Source organism: Patagioenas fasciata, chromosome 20 (genome assembly GCF_037038585.1).
Source record: "Patagioenas fasciata isolate bPatFas1 chromosome 20, bPatFas1.hap1, whole genome shotgun sequence".
Lineage (NCBI taxonomy): Eukaryota > Metazoa > Chordata > Aves > Columbiformes > Columbidae > Patagioenas > Patagioenas fasciata.
The window spans coordinates 419,705-445,469 of record NC_092539.1 but is presented as its reverse complement, the minus strand read 5'-3'; positions in this window follow the sequence as shown (position 1 = coordinate 445,469).

Sequence of the window (25,765 nt, the reverse complement as noted above, 5' to 3'; positions counted from 1 at the left end):
TCGGGCTCTGTCAAGCCCTGTCGGATTTCCTCGGGCCCTCTCGGGTTCTGTCGGGCCCTCTCGGGTTCCGTCGGGCCTTGTCGGGTTTCCTCGGGCCCTGTCGGACTCTATCGAGCACTGTCAGGCTCCGTCGGGCTCTTTCGGGTTTGCTCAGGCCCTGTCGGGCTCCGTCGGGCCCTGTCAGGCTTTGTCAGGTCCTGTCAGGTTTGCTCGGGCCCTGTCGGGCCTTGTCGGGCCCTGTTGGGTTTGCTCGGGCTCTGTCGGGCTCCAGCGTGCCCTGTCGGGTTTGCCCGGGCCCTGTCAGGCTCCATCAGGCCCTGTCGGGTTTGCTCGGGCCGTATCGGGCTCCGTGGGGCCCTGTCGGGTTTCCTCGGGCCCTGTCGGGCTCCATCGAGCCCTGTCAGGCTCCGTCGGGCTCTTTCGGGTTTGCTCAAGCCCTGTTGGGCTCCGCCGGGCCCTGTCAGGCTTTGTCAGGTCGTGTCAGGTTTGCTCGGGCCCTGTCAAGCCTTGTCGGGCCCTGTCGGGTTTGCTCGGGCTCTGTCGGGCTCCAGCGTGCCCTGTCGGGTTTGCTCGGGCCCTGTCGGGCTCCGTCAGGCCCTGTCGGGTTTGCTCGGGCCCTATCGGGCTCCGTGGGGCCCTGTCGGGTTTCCTCGGGCCCTGTCGGGCTCCATCGAGCCGTGTCAGTCTCCGTCGGGCCCTTTCGGGTTTGCTTGGGCCCTGTCGGGCTCCGTCGGGCCCTGTTGAATTTGCTCAGGCCCTGTCGGGTTTGTTCGAGCCCTGTCGGGCTCCATCGGGCCCTGTCGGCTTTGCTCGCGCCCTATCGGGCTCCGTCGAGCCCTGTCGGGTTTGCTCGGGCTCTGTCAGGCTCCGTCGGGCCCTGTCGGGCTTCCTCGGGCCCTGTCGGGCTCCATCAAGCCCTGTCAGGCTTTGTCGAACCCTGTCGGGTTTGCTCGGGCCCTGTCGGGTTTGCTCGGGCCCTGTCGGGATCTGTCGGGCCCTGTCTGGTTTCCTCGGGCCCTGTCGGGCTCCCTCGGACCCTGTCGGGTTTGCTCGGGTCCTGTCGGTTTTGCTCGTGCCCTGTCGGGTTTGCTGAAGCCCTGTCAGGCTTCGTCGGACCCTGTCGGGTTTGCTCGGGCCCTGTCGGGCTCCGTCGAACCCTGTCGGGTTTGCTCGGGCCCTGTCAGGCTCCGTCAGGCCCTGTCGGGTTTCCTCGGGCCCTGTCGGGCTCCATCGAGCCCTGTCAGGCTTTGTCGAACCCTGTCGGGTTTGCTCAGGCCCTGTCGGGTTTGCTCGGGCCCTGTCGGGCTCTGTCGGGCCCTGTCCGGTTTCCTCGGGCCCTGTCGGGCTCCCTCGGACCCTGTCGGGTTTGCTCGGGTCCTGTCGGGTTTCCTCGGGCCCTGTCGGGTTTGCTGAAGCCCTGTCAGGCTTCGTCGGACCCTGTCGGGTTTGCTCGGGCCCTGTCGGGCTCCCTCAAACCCTGTCGGGTTTGCTCGGGCCCTGTCAGGCTCTGTCGCGCCCTGTCGGGTTTCCTCGGGCCCTGTCGGGCTCCATCGAGCCCTGTCAGGTTTGCTCGGGCCCTGTCGGGTTTGCTCGCGCCCTGTCGGGCTCCGTCGGGCCTTGTCAGGTTCTCTTGGGCCCTGTCAGGTTTGCTCGGGCCCTGTCAGGCTCCGTCAGGCCCTATCGGGTTTGCTCGAGCCATGTCGGGCTCCATCAGGCCCTGTCAGGTTTGCTCGGGCCCTGTCGGGCCTTGTCAGGCCCTGTCGGGTTTGCTCGGGACCTGTCGGGTTTGCCCGCGTCCTGTCGGGCTCCGTCGGGCCCTGTCAGATTCGCTCGGGCCCTGTCGGGTTTGCTCGGACCCTGTCAGGCTCCGTCAGGCCCTGTCGGGTTTGCTCGTGCCCTGTCGGGCTCCGTCGGGCCCTGTCAGGTTTGCTCAGGCCCTGTCGGGTTTCGTTGGGCCTTGTCGGGTTTGCTCGGGCCCTGTCGGGCTCCTTCGTGCCCTGTCAGGTTTGCTCGGGCACTGTCGGGTTTGCTCGGGCCCTGTAAGGCTCCGTCGAGCCCTGTCGGGTTTGCTCGGGCCCTGTCAGGCTCCGTCAGGCCCTGTCGGATTTGCTAGTGCCCTGTCGGGCTCTGTTGGGCCCTGTCAGGTTTGCTCAGGCCCTGTCGGGCTCCTTCGTGCCCTGTCAGGTTTGCTCGGGCCCTATCGGGCTCCGTGGGGCCCTGCCGGGTTTCCTCGGGCCCTGTCGGGCTCCATCGAGCCCTGTCAGGTTTGCTCGAGCCCTGTCGGGTTTGCTCGGGCCCTGTCGGGCTCCATCGGACCCTATCAGGCTTTGGCGGGTCCTGTCGGGTTTGCTCAGGCCCTGTCGGGCCTTGTCAGCCCCTGTCGGGTGTGCTCGCGCCCTGTCGGGCTCCGTCGGGCCCTGTCAGGTTCTCTCGGGCCCTTTCAGGTTTACTCGGGCCCTGCCAGGCTCCGTCAGGCCCTATCGGGTTTGCTGGAGCCCTGTCGGGCTCCGTCAGGCCCTGTCTGGTTTGCTCGGGCCCTGTCAGGCCTTGTCAGGCTTTGTCCGGTTTGCTCGGGACCTGTCGGGTTTGCCCGCATCCTGTCGGGCTCCGTCGGGCCCTGTCAGATTCGCTCGGGCCCTGTCGGGTTTGCTCGGGCTCTGTCGGGCTCCGTCGGGCCCTGTCAGGTTTGCTCAGGCCCTGTCGGGATCCGGTGGGCCTTGTCGGGTTTGCTCGGGCCCTGTCGGGCTCCTTCGTGCCCTGTCAGGTTTGCTCGGGCCCTGTCGGGTTTGCTCGGGCCCTGCAAGGCTCTGTCGAGCCCTGTCGGGTTTGCTCGGGCCCTGTCAGGCTCCGTCGGGCCCTGTCGGGTTTCCTCGGGCCCTGTCGGTCTCCATCGAGCCCTGTCAGGCTTTGTCGAACCCTGTCGGGTTTGCTCGGGCCCTGTCGGGCTCCCTCGGACCCTGTCGGGTTTGCTCGGGTCCTGTCGGGTTTCCTCGGGCCCTGTCGAGTTTGCTGAAGCCCTGTCAGGCTTCGTCGGACCCTGTCGGGTTTGCTCGGGCCCTGTCCGGCTCCGTCGAATCCTGTCGGGTTTCCTCGGGCCCTGTCGAGTTTGCTGAAGCCCTGTCAGGCTTCGTCGGACCCTGTCGGGTTTGCTCGGGCCCTGTCCGGCTCCGTCGAACCCTGTCGGGTTTGCTCGGGCCCTGTCACGCTCTGTCGCGCCCTGTTGGGTTTCCTCGGGCCCTGTCGGGCTCCATCGAGCCCTGTCAGGTTTGCTCGGGCCCTGTCGGGTTTGCTCGGGCCCTGTCGGGCTCCGTCGGACCCTATCAGGCTTTGGCGGGTCATGTCGGGTCTGCTCAGGCCCTGTCAGGCCTTGTCAGCCCCTGTCGGGTTTGCTCGCGCCCTGTCGGGCTCCGTCGGGCCCTGTCAGGTTCTCTTGGGCCCTGTCAGGTTTGCTCGGGCCCTGTCGGGTTTGCTCGGGCCCTGTCAGGCTCCGTCAGGCCCTGTCAGGTTTGCTCGTGCCCTGTCGGGCTCCGTCGGGCCCTGTCAGGTTTGCTCAGGCCCTGTCGGGTTTCGTTGGGCCTTGTCGGGTTTGCTCGGGCCCTGTCGGGCTCCTTCGTGCCCTGTCAGGTTTGCTCGGGCCCTGTCGGGTTTGCTCGGGCCCTGTAAGGCTCCGTCGAGCCCTGTCGGGTTTGCTCGGGCCCTGTCAGGCTCCGTCGGGCCCTGTCGGGTTTCCTCGGGCCCTGTCGGGCTCCATCGAGCCCTGTCAGGCTTTGTCGAACCCTGTCGGGTTTGCTCGGGCCCTGTCGGGTTTGCTCGGGTCCTGTCGGGCTCTGTCAAGCCCTGTCGGATTTCCTCGGGCCCTCTCGGGTTCTGTCGGGCCCTCTCGGGTTCCGTCGGGCCTTGTCGGGTTTCCTCGGGCCCTGTCGGACTCTATCGAGCACTGTCAGGCTCCGTCGGGCTCTTTCGGGTTTGCTCAGGCCCTGTCGGGCTCCGTCGGGCCCTGTCAGGCTTTGTCAGGTCCTGTCAGGTTTGCTCGGGCCCTGTCGGGCCTTGTCGGGCCCTGTTGGGTTTGCTCGGGCTCTGTCGGGCTCCAGCGTGCCCTGTCGGGTTTGCCCGGGCCCTGTCAGGCTCCATCAGGCCCTGTCGGGTTTGCTCGGGCCGTATCGGGCTCCGTGGGGCCCTGTCGGGTTTCCTCGGGCCCTGTCGGGCTCCATCGAGCCCTGTCAGGCTCCGTCGGGCTCTTTCGGGTTTGCTCAAGCCCTGTTGGGCTCCGCCGGGCCCTGTCAGGCTTTGTCAGGTCGTGTCAGGTTTGCTCGGGCCCTGTCAAGCCTTGTCGGGCCCTGTCGGGTTTGCTCGGGCTCTGTCGGGCTCCAGCGTGCCCTGTCGGGTTTGCTCGGGCCCTGTCGGGCTCCGTCAGGCCCTGTCGGGTTTGCTCGGGCCCTATCGGGCTCCGTGGGGCCCTGTCGGGTTTCCTCGGGCCCTGTCGGGCTCCATCGAGCCGTGTCAGTCTCCGTCGGGCCCTTTCGGGTTTGCTTGGGCCCTGTCGGGCTCCGTCGGGCCCTGTTGAATTTGCTCAGGCCCTGTCGGGTTTGTTCGAGCCCTGTCGGGCTCCATCGGGCCCTGTCGGCTTTGCTCGCGCCCTATCGGGCTCCGTCGAGCCCTGTCGGGTTTGCTCGGGCTCTGTCAGGCTCCGTCGGGCCCTGTCGGGCTTCCTCGGGCCCTGTCGGGCTCCATCAAGCCCTGTCAGGCTTTGTCGAACCCTGTCGGGTTTGCTCGGGCCCTGTCGGGTTTGCTCGGGCCCTGTCGGGATCTGTCGGGCCCTGTCTGGTTTCCTCGGGCCCTGTCGGGCTCCCTCGGACCCTGTCGGGTTTGCTCGGGTCCTGTCGGTTTTGCTCGTGCCCTGTCGGGTTTGCTGAAGCCCTGTCAGGCTTCGTCGGACCCTGTCGGGTTTGCTCGGGCCCTGTCGGGCTCCGTCGAACCCTGTCGGGTTTGCTCGGGCCCTGTCAGGCTCCGTCAGGCCCTGTCGGGTTTCCTCGGGCCCTGTCGGGCTCCATCGAGCCCTGTCAGGCTTTGTCGAACCCTGTCGGGTTTGCTCAGGCCCTGTCGGGTTTGCTCGGGCCCTGTCGGGCTCTGTCGGGCCCTGTCCGGTTTCCTCGGGCCCTGTCGGGCTCCCTCGGACCCTGTCGGGTTTGCTCGGGTCCTGTCGGGTTTCCTCGGGCCCTGTCGGGTTTGCTGAAGCCCTGTCAGGCTTCGTCGGACCCTGTCGGGTTTGCTCGGGCCCTGTCGGGCTCCCTCAAACCCTGTCGGGTTTGCTCGGGCCCTGTCAGGCTCTGTCGCGCCCTGTCGGGTTTCCTCGGGCCCTGTCGGGCTCCATCGAGCCCTGTCAGGTTTGCTCGGGCCCTGTCGGGTTTGCTCGCGCCCTGTCGGGCTCCGTCGGGCCTTGTCAGGTTCTCTTGGGCCCTGTCAGGTTTGCTCGGGCCCTGTCAGGCTCCGTCAGGCCCTATCGGGTTTGCTCGAGCCATGTCGGGCTCCATCAGGCCCTGTCAGGTTTGCTCGGGCCCTGTCGGGCCTTGTCAGGCCCTGTCGGGTTTGCTCGGGACCTGTCGGGTTTGCCCGCGTCCTGTCGGGCTCCGTCGGGCCCTGTCAGATTCGCTCGGGCCCTGTCGGGTTTGCTCGGACCCTGTCAGGCTCCGTCAGGCCCTGTCGGGTTTGCTCGTGCCCTGTCGGGCTCCGTCGGGCCCTGTCAGGTTTGCTCAGGCCCTGTCGGGTTTCGTTGGGCCTTGTCGGGTTTGCTCGGGCCCTGTCGGGCTCCTTCGTGCCCTGTCAGGTTTGCTCGGGCACTGTCGGGTTTGCTCGGGCCCTGTAAGGCTCCGTCGAGCCCTGTCGGGTTTGCTCGGGCCCTGTCAGGCTCCGTCAGGCCCTGTCGGATTTGCTAGTGCCCTGTCGGGCTCTGTTGGGCCCTGTCAGGTTTGCTCAGGCCCTGTCGGGCTCCTTCGTGCCCTGTCAGGTTTGCTCGGGCCCTATCGGGCTCCGTGGGGCCCTGCCGGGTTTCCTCGGGCCCTGTCGGGCTCCATCGAGCCCTGTCAGGTTTGCTCGAGCCCTGTCGGGTTTGCTCGGGCCCTGTCGGGCTCCATCGGACCCTATCAGGCTTTGGCGGGTCCTGTCGGGTTTGCTCAGGCCCTGTCGGGCCTTGTCAGCCCCTGTCGGGTGTGCTCGCGCCCTGTCGGGCTCCGTCGGGCCCTGTCAGGTTCTCTCGGGCCCTTTCAGGTTTACTCGGGCCCTGCCAGGCTCCGTCAGGCCCTATCGGGTTTGCTGGAGCCCTGTCGGGCTCCGTCAGGCCCTGTCTGGTTTGCTCGGGCCCTGTCAGGCCTTGTCAGGCTTTGTCCGGTTTGCTCGGGACCTGTCGGGTTTGCCCGCACCCTGTCGGGCTCCGTCGGGCCCTGTCAGATTCGCTCGGGCCCTGTCGGGTTTGCTCGGGCTCTGTCGGGCTCCGTCGGGCCCTGTCAGGTTTGCTCAGGCCCTGTCGGGATCCGGTGGGCCTTGTCGGGTTTGCTCGGGCCCTGTCGGGCTCCTTCGTGCCCTGTCAGGTTTGCTCGGGCCCTGTCGGGTTTGCTCGGGCCCTGCAAGGCTCTGTCGAGCCCTGTCGGGTTTGCTCGGGCCCTGTCAGGCTCCGTCGGGCCCTGTCGGGTTTCCTCGGGCCCTGTCGGTCTCCATCGAGCCCTGTCAGGCTTTGTCGAACCCTGTCGGGTTTGCTCGGGCCCTGTCGGGTTTGCTCGGGTCCTGTCGGGCTCTGTCGGGCCCTTTCGGGTTTGCTCGGGCCCTGTCAGGCTCCATCGGGCCCTGTCGGGTTTCCTCAGGCCCTGTCGGGCTCCATCGAGCCCTGTCAGGCTCCGTCGGGCTCTTTCGGGTTTGCTCAAGCCCTGTCGGGCTCCGTCGGGCCCTGTCAGGCTTTGTCAGGTCCTGTCAGGTTTGCTCGGGCCCTGTCGGGCCTTGTCGGGCCCTGTCGGGTTTGCTCGGGCTCTGTCGGGCTCCATCGTGCCCTGTCGGGTTTGCTCGGGCCCTGTCGGGCTCCGTCAGGCCCTGTCGGGTTTGCTCGGGCCCTATCGGGCTCCCTGGGGGACTGTCGCGTTTCCTTGGGCCCTGTCGGGCTCCATCGAGCCCTGTCAGGCTCCGTCGGGCTCTTTCGGGTTTGCTCGGGCCCTGTCGGGCTCTGTCAGGCTCTGTCGGGCCCTGTCGGATTTGCTCAGGCCCTGTCGGGTTTGTTCGAGCCCTGTCGGGCTCCATCGGGCCCTGTCGGGTTTGCTCGGGCCCTATCGGGCTCCGTCGGGCCCTGTCGGGTTTCCTCGGGCCCTGTCGGGCTCCATCGAGCCCTGTCAGGCTTCGTCGGGCCCTTTCAGGTTTGCTCGGGCCCTGTCGGGCTCCGTCAGGCCCTGTCGGGTTTGCTCGGGCCCTATCGGGCTCCGTCGGGCCCTGTCGGGTTTCCTTGGGCCCTGTCGGGCTCCATTGAGCCCTGTCAGGCTTTGTCGGGTCCTGTCGGGTTTGCTCAGGCCCTGTCGGGTCTTGTCTGGCCCTGTCGGGTTTGCTCGGGCCCTGTCGGGTTTGCCCACGTCCTGTCGGGCTCCGTCGGGCACTTTCAGTTTCGCTCGGGCCCTGTCGGGTTTGCTCGGGCCCTGTCAGGCTACGTCAGGCTCTGTCGAGTTAGCTCGTGCCCTGTCGGGCTCCGTCGGGCCCTGTCAGGTTTGCTTGGGCCCTGTCGGGATCCGTTGGGCCCTGTCGGGTTTGCTCGGGCCCTGTCAGGCTCCGTCAGGCCCTGTCTGGTTTGCTCGTGCCCTGTCGGGCTCCGTCGGGCCCTGTCAGGTTTGCTTGGGCACTGTCGGGCTCCGTCAGGCCCTGTCGGGTTTCCTTGGGCCCTGTTGGACTCTATCGAGCACTGTCAGGCTCCGTCGGGCTCTTTCGGGTTTGCTCAGGCCCTGTCGGGCTCCGTCGGGCCCTGTCAGGCTTTGTCAGGTCCTGTCAGGTTTGCTCGGGCCCTGTCGGGCCTTGTCGGGCCCTGTTGGGTTTGCTCGGGCTCTGTCGGGCTCCAGCGTGCCCTGTCGGGTTTGCCCGGGCCCTGTCAGGCTCCATCAGGCCCTGTCGGGTTTGCTCGGGCCGTATCGGGCTCCGTGGGGCCCTGTCGGGTTTCCTCGGGCCCTGTCGGGCTCCATCGGACCCTGTCAGGCTCCGTCGGGCTCTTTCGGGTTTGCTCAAGCCCTGTTGGGCTCCGCCGGGCCCTGTCAGGCTTTGTCAGGTCGTGTCAGGTTTGCTCGGGCCCTGTCAAGCCTTGTCGGGCCCTGTCGGGTTTGCTCGGGCTCTGTCGGGCTCCAGCGTGCCCTGTCGGGTTTGCTCGGGCCCTGTCGGGCTCCGTCAGGCCCTGTCGGGTTTGCTCGGGCCCTATCGGGCTCCGTGGGGCCCTGTCGGGTTTCCTCGGGCCCTGTCGGGCTCCATCGAGCCGTGTCAGTCTCCGTCGGGCTTTTTCGGGTTTGCTTGGGCCCTGTCGGGCTCCGTCGGGCCCTGTTGAATTTGCTCAGGCCCTGTCGGGTTTGTTCGAGCCCTGTCGGGCTCCATCGGGCCCTGTCGGCTTTGCTCGGGCCCTATCGGGCTCCGTCGAGCCCTGTCGGGTTTGCTCGGGCTCTGTCAGGCTCCGTCGGGCCCTGTCGGGTTTGCTCGGGCCCTGTCGGGTTTGCTCGGGCCCTGTCGGGATCTGTCGGGCCCTGTCTGGTTTCCTCGGGCCCTGTCGGGCTCCCTCGGACCCTGTCGGGTTTGCTCGGGTCCTGTCGGTTTTGCTCGGGCCCTGTCGGGTTTGCTGAAGCCCTGTCAGGCTTCGTCGGACCCTGTCGGGTTTGCTCGGGCCCTGTCGGGCTCCGTCGAACCCTGTCGGGTTTGCTCGGGCCCTGTCAGGCTCCGTCAGGCCCTGTCGGGTTTCCTCGGGCCCTGTCGGGCTCCATCGAGCCCTGTCAGGCTTTGTCGAACCCTGTCGGGTTTGCTCAGGCCCTGTCGGGTTTGCTCGGGCCCTGTCGGGCTCTGTCGGGCCCTGTCCGGTTTCCTCGGGCCCTGTCGGGCTCCCTCGGACCCTGTCGGGTTTGCTCGGGTCCTGTCGGGTTTCCTCGGGCCCTGTCGGGTTTGCTGAAGCCCTGTCAGGCTTCGTCGGACCCTGTCGGGTTTCCTCGGGCCCTGTCGGGCTCCATCGAGCCCTGTCAGGTTTGCTCGGGCCCTGTCGGGTTTGCTCGCGCCCTGTCGGGCTCCGTCGGGCCTTGTCAGGTTCTCTTGGGCCCTGTCAGGTTTGCTCGGGCCCTGTCAGGCTCCGTCAGGCCCTATCGGGTTTGCTCGAGCCATGTCGGGCTCCATCAGGCCCTGTCAGGTTTGCTCGGGCCCTGTCGGGCCTTGTCAGGCCCTGTCGGGTTTGCTCGGGACCTGTCGGGTTTGCCCGCGTCCTGTCGGGCTCCGTCGGGCCCTGTCAGATTCGCTCGGGCCCTGTCGGGTTTGCTCGGACCCTGTCAGGCTCCGTCAGGCCCTGTCGGGTTTGCTCGTGCCCTGTCGGGCTCCGTCGGGCCCTGTCAGGTTTGCTCAGGCCCTGTCGGGTTTCGTTGGGCCTTGTCGGGTTTGCTCGGGCCCTGTCGGGCTCCTTCGTGCCCTGTCAGGTTTGCTCGGGCACTGTCGGGTTTGCTCGGGCCCTGTAAGGCTCCGTCGAGCCCTGTCGGGTTTGCTCGGGCCCTGTCAGGCTCCGTCAGGCCCTGTCGGATTTGCTAGTGCCCTGTCGGGCTCTGTTGGGCCCTGTCAGGTTTGCTCAGGCCCTGTCGGGCTCCTTCGTGCCCTGTCAGGTTTGCTCGGGCCCTATCGGGCTCCGTGGGGCCCTGCCGGGTTTCCTCGGGCCCTGTCGGGCTCCATCGAGCCCTGTCAGGTTTGCTCGAGCCCTGTCGGGTTTGCTCGGGCCCTGTCGGGCTCCATCGGACCCTATCAGGCTTTGGCGGGTCCTGTCGGGTTTGCTCAGGCCCTGTCGGGCCTTGTCAGCCCCTGTCGGGTGTGCTCGCGCCCTGTCGGGCTCCGTCGGGCCCTGTCAGGTTCTCTCGGGCCCTTTCAGGTTTACTCGGGCCCTGCCAGGCTCCGTCAGGCCCTATCGGGTTTGCTGGAGCCCTGTCGGGCTCCGTCAGGCCCTGTCTGGTTTGCTCGGGCCCTGTCAGGCCTTGTCAGGCTTTGTCCGGTTTGCTCGGGTCCTGTCGGGTTTGCCCGCATCCTGTCGGGCTCCGTCGGGCCCTGTCAGATTCGCTCGGGCCCTGTCGGGTTTGCTCGGGCTCTGTCGGGCTCCGTCGGGCCCTGTCAGGTTTGCTCAGGCCCTGTCGGGATCCGGTGGGCCTTGTCGGGTTTGCTCGGGCCCTGTCGGGCTCCTTCGTGCCCTGTCAGGTTTGCTCGGGCCCTGTCGGGTTTGCTCGGGCCCTGCAAGGCTCTGTCGAGCCCTGTCGGGTTTGCTCGGGCCCTGTCAGGCTCCGTCGGGCCCTGTCGGGTTTCCTCGGGCCCTGTCGGTCTCCATCGAGCCCTGTCAGGCTTTGTCGAACCCTGTCGGGTTTGCTCGGGCCCTGTCGGGTTTGCTCGGGTCCTGTCGGGCTCTGTCGGGCCCTTTCGGGTTTGCTCGGGCCCTGTCAGGCTCCATCGGGCCCTGTCGGGTTTCCTCAGGCCCTGTCGGGCTCCATCGAGCCCTGTCAGGCTCCGTCGGGCTCTTTCGGGTTTGCTCAAGCCCTGTCGGGCTCCGTCGGGCCCTGTCAGGCTTTGTCAGGTCCTGTCAGGTTTGCTCGGGCCCTGTCGGGCCTTGTCGGGCCCTGTCGGGTTTGCTCGGGCTCTGTCGGGCTCCATCGTGCCCTGTCGGGTTTGCTCGGGCCCTGTCGGGCTCCGTCAGGCCCTGTCGGGTTTGCTCGGGCCCTATCGGGCTCCCTGGGGGACTGTCGCGTTTCCTTGGGCCCTGTCGGGCTCCATCGAGCCCTGTCAGGCTCCGTCGGGCTCTTTCGGGTTTGCTCGGGCCCTGTCGGGCTCTGTCAGGCTCTGTCGGGCCCTGTCGGATTTGCTCAGGCCCTGTCGGGTTTGTTCGAGCCCTGTCGGGCTCCATCGGGCCCTGTCGGGTTTGCTCGGGCCCTATCGGGCTCCGTCGGGCCCTGTCGGGTTTCCTCGGGCCCTGTCGGGCTCCATCGAGCCCTGTCAGGCTTCGTCGGGCCCTTTCAGGTTTGCTCGGGCCCTGTCGGGCTCCGTCAGGCCCTGTCGGGTTTGCTCGGGCCCTATCGGGCTCCGTCGGGCCCTGTCGGGTTTCCTTGGGCCCTGTCGGGCTCCATTGAGCCCTGTCAGGCTTTGTCGGGTCCTGTCGGGTTTGCTCAGGCCCTGTCGGGTCTTGTCTGGCCCTGTCGGGTTTGCTCGGGCCCTGTCGGGTTTGCCCACGTCCTGTCGGGCTCCGTCGGGCACTTTCAGTTTCGCTCGGGCCCTGTCGGGTTTGCTCGGGCCCTGTCAGGCTACGTCAGGCTCTGTCGAGTTAGCTCGTGCCCTGTCGGGCTCCGTCGGGCCCTGTCAGGTTTGCTTGGGCCCTGTCGGGATCCGTTGGGCCCTGTCGGGTTTGCTCGGGCCCTGTCAGGCTCCGTCAGGCCCTGTCTGGTTTGCTCGTGCCCTGTCGGGCTCCGTCGGGCCCTGTCAGGTTTGCTTGGGCACTGTCGGGCTCCGTCAGGCCCTGTCGGGTTTCCTTGGGCCCTGTTGGACTCTATCGAGCACTGTCAGGCTCCGTCGGGCTCTTTCGGGTTTGCTCAGGCCCTGTCGGGCTCCGTCGGGCCCTGTCAGGCTTTGTCAGGTCCTGTCAGGTTTGCTCGGGCCCTGTCGGGCCTTGTCGGGCCCTGTTGGGTTTGCTCGGGCTCTGTCGGGCTCCAGCGTGCCCTGTCGGGTTTGCCCGGGCCCTGTCAGGCTCCATCAGGCCCTGTCGGGTTTGCTCGGGCCGTATCGGGCTCCGTGGGGCCCTGTCGGGTTTCCTCGGGCCCTGTCGGGCTCCATCGGACCCTGTCAGGCTCCGTCGGGCTCTTTCGGGTTTGCTCAAGCCCTGTTGGGCTCCGCCGGGCCCTGTCAGGCTTTGTCAGGTCGTGTCAGGTTTGCTCGGGCCCTGTCAAGCCTTGTCGGGCCCTGTCGGGTTTGCTCGGGCTCTGTCGGGCTCCAGCGTGCCCTGTCGGGTTTGCTCGGGCCCTGTCGGGCTCCGTCAGGCCCTGTCGGGTTTGCTCGGGCCCTATCGGGCTCCGTGGGGCCCTGTCGGGTTTCCTCGGGCCCTGTCGGGCTCCATCGAGCCGTGTCAGTCTCCGTCGGGCTTTTTCGGGTTTGCTTGGGCCCTGTCGGGCTCCGTCGGGCCCTGTTGAATTTGCTCAGGCCCTGTCGGGTTTGTTCGAGCCCTGTCGGGCTCCATCGGGCCCTGTCGGCTTTGCTCGGGCCCTATCGGGCTCCGTCGAGCCCTGTCGGGTTTGCTCGGGCTCTGTCAGGCTCCGTCGGGCCCTGTCGGGTTTGCTCGGGCCCTGTCGGGTTTGCTCGGGCCCTGTCGGGATCTGTCGGGCCCTGTCTGGTTTCCTCGGGCCCTGTCGGGCTCCCTCGGACCCTGTCGGGTTTGCTCGGGCCCTGTCGGTTTTGCTCGGGCCCTGTCGGGTTTGCTGAAGCCCTGTCAGGCTTCGTCGGACCCTGTCGGGTTTGCTCGGGCCCTGTCGGGCTCCGTCGAACCCTGTCGGGTTTGCTCGGGCCCTGTCAGGCTCCGTCAGGCCCTGTCGGGTTTCCTCGGGCCCTGTCGGGCTCCATCGAGCCCTGTCAGGCTTTGTCGAACCCTGTCGGGTTTGCTCAGGCCCTGTCGGGTTTGCTCGGGCCCTGTCGGGCTCTGTCGGGCCCTGTCCGGTTTCCTCGGGCCCTGTCGGGCTCCCTCGGACCCTGTCGGGTTTGCTCGGGTCCTGTCGGGTTTCCTCGGGCCCTGTCGGGTTTGCTGAAGCCCTGTCAGGCTTCGTCGGACCCTGTCGGGTTTGCTCGGGCCCTGTCGGGCTCCCTCGAACCCTGTCGGGTTTGCTCGGGCCCTGTCAGGCTCTGTCGCGCCCTGTCGGGTTTCCTCGGGCCCTGTCGGGCTCCATCGAGCCCTGTCAGGTTTGCTCGGGCCCTGTCGGGTTTGCTCGCGCCCTGTCGGGCTCCGTCGGGCCTTGTCAGGTTCTCTTGGGCCCTGTCAGGTTTGCTCGGGCCCTGTCAGGCTCCGTCAGGCCCTATCGGGTTTGCTCGAGCCATGTCGGGCTCCATCAGGCCCTGTCAGGTTTGCTCGGGCCCTGTCGGGCCTTGTCAGGCCCTGTCGGGTTTGCTCGGGACCTGTCGGGTTTGCCCGCGTCCTGTCGGGCTCCGTCGGGCCCTGTCAGATTCGCTCGGGCCCTGTCGGGTTTCCTCGGGCCCTGTCAGGCTCCGTCAGGCCCTGTCGGGTTTGCTCGTGCCCTGTCGGGCTCCGTCGGGCCCTGTCAGGTTTGCTCAGGCCCTGTCGGGTTTCGTTGGGACTTGTCGGGTTTGCTCGGGCCCTGTCGGGCTCCTTCGTGCCCTGTCAGGTTTGCTCGGGCACTGTCGGGTTTGCTCGGGCCCTGTAAGGCTCCGTCGAGCCCTGTCGGGTTTGCTCGGGCCCTGTCAGGCTCCGTCAGGCCCTGTCGGATTTGCTAGTGCCCTGTCGGGCTCTGTTGGGCCCTGTCAGGTTTGCTCAGGCCCTGTCGGGCTCCTTCGTGCCCTGTCAGGTTTGCTCGGGCCCTATCGGGCTCCGTGGGGCCCTGCCGGGTTTCCTCGGGCCCTGTCGGGCTCCATCGAGCCCTGTCAGGTTTGCTCGAGCCCTGTCGGGTTTGCTCGGGCCCTGTCGGGCTCCGTCGAACCCTGTCGGGTTTGCTCGGGCCCTGTCAGGCTCCGTCGCGCCCTGTCGGGTTTCCTCAGGCCCTGTCGGGCTCCATCGGACCCTATCAGGCTTTGGCGGGTCCTGTCGGGTTTGCTCAGGCCCTGTCGGGCCTTGTCAGCCCCTGTCGGGTTTGCTCGCGCCCTGTCGGGCTCCGTCGGGCCCTGTCAGGTTCTCTCGGGCCCTGTCAGGTTTGCTCGGGCCCTGTCAGGCTCCGTCAGGCCCTATCGGGTTTGCTCGACCCCTGTCGGGCTCCGTCAGGCCCTGTCAGGTTTGCTCGGGCCCTGTCGGGCCTTGTCAGGCCCTGTCGGGTTTGCTCGGGACCTGTCGGGTTTGCCCGCGTCCTGTCGGGCTCCGTCGGGCCCTGTCAGATTCGCTCGGGCCCTGTCGGGTTTGCTCGGGCCCTGTCAGGCTCCGTCAGGCCCTGTCGGGTTTGCTCGTGCCCTGTCGGGCTCCGTCGGGCCCTGTCAGGTTTGCTCAGGCCCTGTCGGGTTTCGTTGGGCCTTGTCGGGTTTGCTCGGGCCCTGTCGGGCTCCTTCGTGCCCTGTCAGGTTTGCTCGGGCACTGTCGGGTTTGCTCGGGCCCTGTAAGGCTCCGTCGAGCCCTGTCGGGTTTGCTCGGGCCCTGTCAGGCTCCGTCAGGCCCTGTCGGATTTGCTAGTGCCCTGTCGGGCTCTGTTGGGCCCTGTCAGGTTTGCTCAGGCCCTGTCGGGCTCCTTCGTGCCCTGTCAGGTTTGCTCGGGCCCTATCGGGCTCCGTGGGGCCCTGCCGGGTTTCCTCGGGCCCTGTCGGGCTCCATCGAGCCCTGTCAGGTTTGCTCGAGCCCTGTCGGGTTTGCTCGGGCCCTGTCGGGCTCCATCGGACCCTATCAGGCTTTGGCGGGTCCTGTCGGGTTTGCTCAGGCCCTGTCGGGCCTTGTCAGCCCCTGTCGGGTGTGCTCGCGCCCTGTCGGGCTCCGTCGGGCCCTGTCAGGTTCTCTCGGGCCCTTTCAGGTTTACTCGGGCCCTGCCAGGCTCCGTCAGGCCCTATCGGGTTTGCTGGAGCCCTGTCGGGCTCCGTCAGGCCCTGTCTGGTTTGCTCGGGCCCTGTCAGGCCTTGTCAGGCTTTGTCCGGTTTGCTCGGGACCTGTCGGGTTTGCCCGCATCCTGTCGGGCTCCGTCGGGCCCTGTCAGATTCGCTCGGGCCCTGTCGGGTTTGCTCGGGCTCTGTCGGGCTCCGTCGGGCCCTGTCAGGTTTGCTCAGGCCCTGTCGGGATCCGGTGGGCCTTGTCGGGTTTGCTCGGGCCCTGTCGGGCTCCTTCGTGCCCTGTCAGGTTTGCTCGGGCCCTGTCGGGTTTGCTCGGGCCCTGCAAGGCTCTGTCGAGCCCTGTCGGGTTTGCTCGGGCCCTGTCAGGCTCCGTCGGGCCCTGTCGGGTTTCCTCGGGCCCTGTCGGTCTCCATCGAGCCCTGTCAGGCTTTGTCGAACCCTGTCGGGTTTGCTCGGGCCCTGTCGGGTTTGCTCGGGTCCTGTCGGGCTCTGTCGGGCCCTTTCGGGTTTGCTCGGGCCCTGTCAGGCTCCATCGGGCCCTGTCGGGTTTCCTCAGGCCCTGTCGGGCTCCATCGAGCCCTGTCAGGCTCCGTCGGGCTCTTTCGGGTTTGCTCAAGCCCTGTCGGGCTCCGTCGGGCCCTGTCAGGCTTTGTCAGGTCCTGTCAGGTTTGCTCGGGCCCTGTCGGGCCTTGTCGGGCCCTGTCGGGTTTGCTCGGGCTCTGTCGGGCTCCATCGTGCCCTGTCGGGTTTGCTCGGGCCCTGTCGGGCTCCGTCAGGCCCTGTCGGGTTTGCTCGGGCCCTATCGGGCTCCCTGGGGGACTGTCGCGTTTCCTTGGGCCCTGTCGGGCTCCATCGAGCCCTGTCAGGCTCCGTCGGGCTCTTTCGGGTTTGCTCGGGCCCTGTCGGGCTCTGTCAGGCTCTGTCGGGCCCTGTCGGATTTGCTCAGGCCCTGTCGGGTTTGTTCGAGCCCTGTCGGGCTCCATCGGGCCCTGTCGGGTTTGCTCGGGCCCTATCGGGCTCCGTCGGGCCCTGTCGGGTTTCCTCGGGCCCTGTCGGGCTCCATCGAGCCCTGTCAGGCTTCGTCGGGCCCTTTCAGGTTTGCTCGGGCCCTGTCGGGCTCCGTCAGGCCCTGTCGGGTTTGCTCGGGCCCTATCGGGCTCCGTCGGGCCCTGTCGGGTTTCCTTGGGCCCTGTCGGGCTCCATTGAGCCCTGTCAGGCTTTGTCGGGTCCTGTCGGGTTTGCTCAGGCCCTGTCGGGTCTTGTCTGGCCCTGTCGGGTTTGCTCGGGCCCTGTCGGGTTTGCCCACGTCCTGTCGGGCTCCGTCGGGCACTTTCAGTTTCGCTCGGGCCCTGTCGGGTTTGCTCGGGCCCTGTCAGGCTACGTCAGGCTCTGTCGAGTTAGCTCGTGCCCTGTCGGGCTCCGTCGGGCCCTGTCAGGTTTGCTTGGGCCCTGTCGGGATCCGTTGGGCCCTGTCGGGTTTGCTCGGGCCCTGTCAGGCTCCGTCAGGCCCTGTCTGGTTTGCTCGTGCCCTGTCGGGCTCCGTCGGGCCCTGTCAGGTTTGCTTGGGCACTGTCGGGCTCCGTCAGGCCCTGTCGGGTTTCCTTGGGCCCTGTTGGACTCTATCGAGCACTGTCAGGCTCCGTCGGGCTCTTTCGGGTTTGCTCAGGCCCTGTCGGGCTCCGTCGGGCCCTGTCAGGCTTTGTCAGGTCCTGTCAGGTTTGCTCGGGCCCTGTCGGGCCTTGTCGGGCCCTGTTGGGTTTGCTCGGGCTCTGTCGGGCTCCAGCGTGCCCTGTCGGGTTTGCCCGGGCCCTGTCAGGCTCCATCAGGCCCTGTCGGGTTTGCTCGGGCCGTATCGGGCTCCGTGGGGCCCTGTCGGGTTTCCTCGGGCCCTGTCGGGCTCCATCGGACCCTGTCAGGCTCCGTCGGGCTCTTTCGGGTTTGCTCAAGCCCTGTTGGGCTCCGCCGGGCCCTGTCAGGCTTTGTCAGGTCGTGTCAGGTTTGCTCGGGCCCTGTCAAGCCTTGTCGGGCCCTGTCGGGTTTGCTCGGGCTCTGTCGGGCTCCAGCGTGCCCTGTCGGGTTTGCTCGGGCCCTGTCGGGCTCCGTCAGGCCCTGTCGGGTTTGCTCGGGCCCTATCGGGCTCCGTGGGGCCCTGTCGGGTTTCCTCGGGCCCTGTCGGGCTCCATCGAGCCGTGTCAGTCTCCGTCGGGCTTTTTCGGGTTTGCTTGGGCCCTGTCGGGCTCCGTCGGGCCCTGTTGAATTTGCTCAGGCCCTGTCGGATTTGTTCGAGCCCTGTCGGGCTCCATCGGGCCCTGTCGGCTTTGCTCGGGCCCTATCGGGCTCCGTCGAGCCCTGTCGGGTTTGCTCGGGCTCTGTCAGGCTCCGTCGGGCCCTGTCGGGTTTGCTCGGGCCCTGTCGGGTTTGCTCGGGCCCTGTCGGGATCTGTCGGGCCCTGTCTGGTTTCCTCGGGCCCTGTCGGGCTCCCTCGGACCCTGTCGGGTTTGCTCGGGTCCTGTCGGTTTTGCTCGGGCCCTGTCGGGTTTGCTGAAGCCCTGTCAGGCTTCGTCGGACCCTGTCGGGTTTGCTCGGGCCCTGTCGGGCTCCGTCGAACCCTGTCGGGTTTGCTCGGGCCCTGTCAGGCTCCGTCAGGCCCTGTCGGGTTTCCTCGGGCCCTGTCGGGCTCCATCGAGCCCTGTCAGGCTTTGTCGAACCCTGTCGGGTTTGCTCAGGCCCTGTCGGGTTTGCTCGGGCCCTGTCGGGCTCTGTCGGGCCCTGTCCGGTTTCCTCGGGCCCTGTCGGGCTCCCTCGGACCCTGTCGGGTTTGCTCGGGTCCTGTCGGGTTTCCTCGGGCCCTGTCGGGTTTGCTGAAGCCCTGTCAGGCTTCGTCGGACCCTGTCGGGTTTGCTCGGGCCCTGTCGGGCTCCCTCGAACCCTGTCGGGTTTGCTCGGGCCCTGTCAGGCTCTGTCGCGCCCTGTCGGGTTTCCTCGGGCCCTGTCGGGCTCCATCGAGCCCTGTCAGGTTTGCTCGGGCCCTGTCGGGTTTGCTCGCGCCCTGTCGGGCTCCGTCGGGCCTTGTCAGGTTCTCTTGGGCCCTGTCAGGTTTGCTCGGGCCCTGTCAGGCTCCGTCAGGCCCTATCGGGTTTGCTCGAGCCATGTCGGGCTCCATCAGGCCCTGTCAGGTTTGCTCGGGCCCTGTCGGGCCTTGTCAGGCCCTGTCGGGTTTGCTCGGGACCTGTCGGGTTTGCCCGCGTCCTGTCGGGCTCCGTCGGGCCCTGTCAGATTCGCTCGGGCCCTGTCGGGTTTGCTCGGGCCCTGTCAGGCTCCGTCAGGCCCTGTCGGGTTTGCTCGTGCCCTGTCGGGCTCCGTCGGGCCCTGTCAGGTTTGCTCAGGCCCTGTCGGGTTTCGTTGGGCCTTGTCGGGTTTGCTCGGGCCCTGTCGGGCTTCTTCGTGCCCTGTCAGGTTTGCTCGGGCACTGTCGGGTTTGCTCGGGCCCTGTAAGGCTCCGTCGAGCCCTGTCGGGTTTGCTCGGGCCCTGTCAGGCTCCGTCAGGCCCTGTCGGATTTGCTAGTGCCCTGTCGGGCTCTGTTGGGCCCTGTCAGGTTTGCTCAGGCCCTGTCGGGCTCCTTCGTGCCCTGTCAGGTTTGCTCGGGCCCTATCGGGCTCCGTGGGGCCCTGCCGGGTTTCCTCGGGCCCTGTCGGGCTCCATCGAGCCCTGTCAGGTTTGCTCGAGCCCTGTCGGGTTTGCTCGGGCCCTGTCGGGCTCCGTCGAACCCTGTCGGGTTTGCTCGGGCCCTGTCAGGCTCCGTCGCGCCCTGTCGGGTTTCCTCAGGCCCTGTCGGGCTCCATCGGACCCTATCAGGCTTTGGCGGGTCCTGTCGGGTTTGCTCAGGCCCTGTCGGGCCTTGTCAGCCCCTGTCGGGTTTGCTCGCGCCCTGTCGGGCTCCGTCGGGCCCTGTCAGGTTCTCTCGGGCCCTGTCAGGTTTGCTCGGGCCCTGTCAGGCTCCGTCAGGCCCTATCGGGTTTGCTCGACCCCTGTCGGGCTCCGTCAGGCCCTGTCAGGTTTGCTCGGGCCCTGTCGGGCCTTGTCAGGCCCTGTCGGGTTTGCTCGGGACCTGTCGGGTTTGCCCGCGTCCTGTCGGGCTCCGTCGGGCCCTGTCAGATTCGCTCGGGCCCTGTCGGGTTTGCTCGGGCCCTGTCAGGCTCCGTCAGGCCCTGTCGGGTTTGCTCGTGCCCTGTCGGGCTCCGTCGGGCCCTGTCAGGTTTGCTCAGGCCCTGTCGGGTTTCGTTGGGCCTTGTCGGGTTTGCTCGGGCCCTGTCGGGCTCCTTCGTGCCCTGTCAGGTTTGCTCGGGCACTGTCGGGTTTGCTCGGGCCCTGTAAGGCTCCGTCGAGCCCTGTCGGGTTTGCTCGGGCCCTGTCAGGCTCCGTCAGGCCCTGTCGGATTTGCTAGTGCCCTGTCGGGCTCTGTTGGGCCCTGTCAGGTTTGCTCAGGCCCTGTCGGGCTCCTTCGTGCCCTGTCAGGTTTGCTCGGGCCCTATCGGGCTCCGTGGGGCCCTGCCGGGTTTCCTCGGGCCCTGTCGGGCTCCATCGAGCCCTGTCAGGTTTGCTCGAGCCCTGTCGGGTTTGCTCGGGCCCTGTCGGGCTCCATCGGACCCTATCAGGCTTTGGCGGGTCCTGTCGGGTTTGCTCAGGCCCTGTCGGGCCTTGTCAGCCCCTGTCGGGTGTGCTCGCGCCCTGTCGGGCTCCGTCGGGCCCTGTCAGGTTCTCTCGGGCCCTTTCAGGTTTACTCGGGCCCTGCCAGGCTCCGTCAGGCTCTATCGGGTTTGCTGGAGCCCTGTCGGGCTCCGTCAGGCCCTGTCTGGTTTGCTCGGGCCCTGTCAGGCCTTGTCAGGCTTTGTCCGGTTTGCTCGGGACCTGTCGGGTTTGCCCGCATCCTGTCGGGCTCCGTCGGGCCCTGTCAGATTCGCTCGGGCCCTGTCGGGTTTGCTCGGGCTCTGTCGGGCTCCGTCGGGCCCTGTCAGGTTTGCTCAGGCCCTGTCGGGATCCGTTGGGCCTTGTCGGGTTTGCTCGGGCCCTGTCGGGCTCCTTCGTGCCCTGTCAGGTTTGCTCGGGCCCTGTCGGGTTTGCTCGGGCCCTGCAAGGCTCTGTCGAGCCCTGTCGGGTTTGCTCGGGCCCTGTCAGGCTCCGTCGGGCCCTGTCGGGTTTCCTCGGGCCCTGTCGGTCTCCATCGAGCCCTGTCAGGCTTTGTCGAACCCTGTCGGGTTTGCTCGGGCCCTGTCGGGTTTGCTCGGGTCCTGTCGGGCTCTGTCGGGCCCTTTCGGGTTTGCTCGGGCCCTGTCAGGCTCCATCGGGCCCTGTCGGGTTTCCTCAGGCCCTGTCGGGCTCCATCGAGCCCTGTCAGGCTCCGTCGGGCTCTTTCGGGTTTGCTCAAGCCCTGTCGGGCTCCGTCGGGCCCTGTCAGGCTTTGTCAGGTCCTGTCAGGTTTGCTCGGGCCCTGTCGGGCCTTGTCGGGCCCTGTCGGGTTTGCTCGGGCTCTGTCGGGCTCCATCGTGCCCTGTCGGGTTTGCTCGGGCCCTGTCGGGCTCCGTCAGGCCCTGTCGGGTTTGCTCGGGCCCTATCGGGCTCCCTGGGGGACTGTCGGGTTTCCTCGGGCCCTGTCGGGCTCCATCGAGCCCTGTCAGGCTCCGTCGGGCTCTTTCGGGTTTGCTCGGGCCCTGTCGGGCTCTGTCGGGCTCTGTCGGGCCCTGTCGGGTTTGCTCAGGCCCTCTCGGGTTTGCTCGGGCCCTGTCGGGCTCTGTCGGGCCCTGTCTGGTTTCCTCGGGCCCTGTCGGGCTCCGTTGGGCCCTGTCGGTTTGCTCGGGCCCTGTCGGGCTCCGTCGAACCCTGTCGGGTTTGCTCGGGCCCTGTCAGGCTCCGTCGCGCCCTGTCGGGTTTCCTCAGGCCCTGTCGGGCTCCATCGGACCCTATCAGGCTTTGGCGGGTCCTGTCGGGTTTGCTCAGGCCCTGTCGGGCCTTGTCAGCCCCTGTCGGGTTTGCTCGCGCCCTGTCGGGCTCCGTCGGGCCCTGTCAGGTTCTCTCGGGCCCTGTCAGGTTTGCTCGGGCCCTGTCAGGCTCCGTCAGGCCCTATCGGGTTTGCTCGACCCCTGTCGGGCTCCGTCAGGCCCTGTCAGGTTTGCTCGGGCCCTGTCGGGCCTTGTCAGGCCCTGTCGGGTTTGCTCGGGACCTGTCGGGTTTGCCCGCGTCCTGTCGGGCTCCGTCGGGCCCTGTCAGATTCGCTCGGGCCCTGTCGGGTTTGCTCGGGCCCTGTCAGGCTCCGTCAGGCCCTGTCGGGTTTGCTCGTGCCCTGTCGGGCTCCGTCGGGCCCTGTCAGGTTTGCTCAGGCTCTGTCGGGTTTGCTCGGGCCCTGTCGGGCTCCTTCGTGCCCTGTCAGGTTTGCTCGGGCCCTGTCGGGTTTGCTCGGGCCCTGTAAGGCTCCGTCGAGCCCTGTCGGGTTTGCTCGGGCCCTGTCAGGCTCCGTCGGGCCCTGTCGGGTTTCCTCGGGCCCTGTCGGGCTCCATCGAGCCCTGTCAGGCTTTGTCGAACCCTGTCGGGTTTGCTCGGGCCCTGTCGGGTTTGCTCGGGCCGTGTCGGGCTCTGTCGGGCCCTGTCCGGTTTCCTCGGGCCCTGTCGGGCTCCCTCGGACCCTGTCGGGTTTGCTCGGGTCCTGTCGGGTTTCCTCGGGCCCTGTTCGGTTTGCTGAAGCCCTGTCAGGCTTCGTCGGACCCTGTCGGGTTTGCTCGGGCCCTGTCGGGCTCCGTCGAACCCTGTCGGGTTTGCTCGGGCCCTGTCAGGCTCTGTCGCGCCCTGTTGGGTTTCCTCGGGCCCTGTCGGGCTCCATCGAGCCCTGTCAGGTTTGCTCGGGCCCTGTCGGGTTTGCTCGGGCCCTGTCGGGCTCCATCGGACCCTATCAGGCTTTGGCGGGTCCTGTCGGGTTTGCTCAGGCCCTGTCAGGCTCCGTCAGGCCCTATCGGGTTTGCTCGAGCCCTGTCGGGCTCCGTCAGGCCCTGTCAGGTTTGCTCGGGCCCTGTCGGGCCTTGTCAGGCCCTGTCAGGTTTGCTCGAAACCTGTCGGGTTTGCCCGCGTCCTGTCGGGCTCCGTCAGGCCCTGTCAGATTCACTCGGGCCCTGTCGGGTTTGCTCGGGCCCTGTCAGGCTCCGTCAGGCCCTGTCGGGTTTGCTCGTGCCCTGTCGGGCTCCGTCGGGCCCTGTCAGGTTTGCTCAGGCCCTGTCGGGTTTCGTTGGGCCTTGTCGGGTTTGCTCGGGCCCTGTCGGGCTCCTTCGTGCCCTGTCAGGTTTGCTCGGGCCCTGTCAGGTTTGCTCGGGCCCTGTAAGGCTCCGTCGAGCCCTGTCGGGTTTGCTCGGGCCCTGTCAGGCTCCGTCGGGCCCTGTCGGGTTTCCTCGGGCCCTGTCGGGCTCCATCGAGCCCTGTCAGGCTTTGTCGAACCCTGTCGGGTTTGCTCGGGCCCTGTCGGGTTTGCTCGGGTCCTGTCAGGCTCTGTCAAGCCCTGTCGGATTTCCTCAGGCCCTCTCGGGTTCTGTCGGGCCCTGTCGGGTTCCGTCGGGCCCTGTCGGGTTTCCTCGGGCCCTGTCGGACTCTATCGAGCCCTGTCAGGCTCCGTCGGGCTTTTTCGGGTTTGCTCAGGCCCTGTCGGGCTCCGTCGGGCCCTGTCAGGCTTTGTCAGGTCCTGTCAGGTTTGCTCGGGCCCTGTCGGGCCTTGTCGGGCCCTGTTGGGTTTGCTCGGGCTCTGTCGGGCTCCAGCGTGCCCTGTCGGGTTTGCCCGGGCCCTGTCAGGCTCCATCAGGCCCTGTCGGGTTTGCTCGGGCCGTATCGGGCTCCGTGGGGCCCTGTCGGGTTTCCTCGGGCCCTGTCGGGCTTCATCGAGCCCTGTCAGGCTCCGTCGGGCTCTTTCGGGTTTGCTCAAGCCCTGTTGGGCTCCGTCGGGCCCTGTCAGGCTTTGTCAGGTCGTGTCAGGTTTGCTCGGGCCCTGTCAAGCCTTGTCGGGCCCTGTCGGGTTTGCTCGGGCTCTGTCGGGCTCCAGCGTGCCCTGTCGGGTTTGCTCGGGCCCTGTCGGGCTCCGTCAGGCCCTGTCGGGTTTGCTCGGGCCCTATCGGGCTCCGTGGGGCCCTGTCGGGTTTCCTCGGGCCCTGTCGGGCTCCATCGAGCCGTGTCAGTCTCCGTCGGGCCCTTTCGGGTTTGCTTGGGCCCTGTCGGGCTCCGTCGGGCCCTGTCGAATTTGCTCAGGCCCTGTCGGGTTTGTTCGAGCCCTGTCGGGCTCCATCGGGCCCTGTCGGGTTTGCTCGGGCCCTATCGGGCTCCGTCGAGCCCTGTCGGGTTTGCTCGGGCTCTGTCAGGCTCCGTCGGGCCCTGTCGGGCTTCCTCGGGCCCTGTCGGGCTCCATCAAGCCCTGTCAGGCTTTGTCGAACCCTGTCGGGTTTGCTCGGGCCCTGTCGGGTTTGCTCGGGCCCTGTCGGGCTCTGTCGGGCCCTGTCTGGTTTCCTCGGGCCCTGTCGGGCTCCCTCGGACCCTGTCGGGTTTGCTCGGGTCCTGTCGGTTTTGCTCGGGCCCTGTCGGGTTTGCTGAAGCCCTGTCAGGCTTCGTCGGACCCTGTCGGGTTTGCTCGGGCCCTGTCGGGTTTGCTCGGGCCCTGTCGGGCTCCGTCGAACCCTGTCGGGTTTGCTCAGGCCCTGTCAGGCTCCGTCGCGCCCTGTCGGGTTTCCTCGGGCCCTGTCGGGCTCCATCGAGCCCTGTCAGGTTTGCTCGGGCCCTGTCGGGTTTGCTCGGGCCCTGTCGGGCTCCATCGGACCATATAGGCTTTGGCGGGTCCTGTCGGTTTTGCTCGGGCCCTGTCAGGCTTTGTCAGGCCCTGTCGGATTTGCTAGTGCCCTGTCGGGCTCTGTTGGGCCCTGTCAGGTTTGCTCAGGCCCTGTCGGGATCCGTTGGGCCTTGTCGGGTTTGCTCGGGCCCTGTCGGGCTCCTTCGTGCCCTGTCAGGTTTGCTCGGGCCCTGTCGGGTTTGCTCGGGCCCTGTCAGGCTCCGTCGGGCCCTGTCGGGTTTGCTCGGGCCCTGTCGGGTTTGCTCGGGTCCTGTCGGGCTCTGTCGGGCCCTGTCGGGTTTGCTCGGGCCCTGTCAGGCTCCGTCGGGCCCTGTCGGATTCCCTCGGGCCCTCTCGGGTTCCGTCGGGCCCTGTCGGGTTTCCTCGGGCCCTGTCGGACTCTATCGAGCCCTGTCAGGCTCCGTCGGGCTCTTTCGGGTTTGCTCAGGCCCTGTCGGGCTCCGTCGGGCCCTGTCAGGCTTTGTCAGGTCCTGTCAGGTTTGCTCGGGCCCTGTCGGGCCTTGTCGGGCCCTGTCGGGTTTGCTCGGGCTCTGTCGGGCTCCAGCGTGCCCTGTCGGGTTTGCCCGGGCCCTGTCAGGCTCCATCAGGCCCTGTCGGGTTTGCTCGAGCCCTATCGGGCTCCGTGGGGCCCTGTCGGGTTTCCTCGGGCCCTGTCGGGCTCCATCGAGCCCTGTCAGGCTCCGTTGGGCCCTTTCGGGTTTGCTCGGGCCCTGTCGGGCTTCGTCGGGCCCTGTCGGATTTGCTCAGGCCCTGTCGAGTTTGCTCGAGCCCTGTCGGCCTCCATCGGGTCCTGTCGGGTTTGCTCGGGCCCTATCGGGCTCCATCGGGCCCTGTCGGGTTTCCTCGGGCCCTGTCGGGCTCCATCGAGCCCTGTCAGGCTTCGTCGGGCCCTTTCGGGTTTGCTCGGGCCCTGTCGGGCTCCGTCAGGCCCTGTCAGGTTTGCTCGGGCCCTGTCGGGCCTTGTCGGGCCCTGTCGGGTTTTCTCGGGCTCTGTCGGGCTCCAGCGTGCCCTGTCGGGTTTGCCCGGGCCCTGTCAGGCTCCGTCAGGCCCTGTCGGGGTTGCTCGCGCCCTGTCGGGCTCCGTCAGGCCCTGTCGGGTTTGCTCGGGCCCTATCGGGCTCCCTCGGGCCCTGTCGGGTTTCCTTGGGCCCTGTTGGGCTCCATCGAGCCCTGTCAGGCTCCGTCGGGCCCTTACGGGTTTGCTCTGGCCCTGTCGGGCTCCGTCAGGCGCTGTCGGGTTTGCTCGGGCCCTGTCAGGCTTTGTCAAGCCCTGTCGGGTTTGCTAGGGCCCTGTCGGGCTCCGTCGGGCCCTGTCTGGTTTCCTCAGGCCCTGTCGGGCTCCGTCGGGCCCTGTCTGGTTTCCTCAGGCCCTGTCGGGCTCCGTCGGGCCCTGTCTGGTTTCCTCAGGCCCTGTTGGGCTCCGTCGAGCCCTGTCGGGTTTGCTCGGGCCCTGTCAGGCTCCGTCGCGCCCTGTCGGGTTTGCTCGGGCCCTGTCGGGCTCCATCGAGCCCTGTCGGGTTTGCTCGGGCCCTGTCGGGCTCCATCGGACCCTGTCAGGCTTTGTCGGGTCCTGTCGGGTTTCCTCAGGCCCCGTCAAGCCTTCTCAGGCCCTGTCGGGTTTGCTCGGGCCCTGTAAGGCTCCGTCGAGCCCTGTCGGGTTTGCTCGGGCCCTGTCAGGCTCCGTCAGGCCCTGTCTGGTTTGCTCGTGACCTGTCGGGCTCCGTCGGGCCCTGTCAGGTTTGCTTGGGCACTGTTGGGCTCTGTCGGGCCCTGTCGGGTTTCCTTGGGCCCTGTCGGGCTCCATCGAGCCCTGTCAGGCTTTGTCGAACCCTGTCGGGTTTGCTCAGGTCCTGTCGGTTTGCTCGGGCCCTGTCGGGTTTTCTGAAGCCCTGTCAGGCTTCGTCGGACCCTGTCGAGTGTGCTCGGGCCCTGTCGGGCTC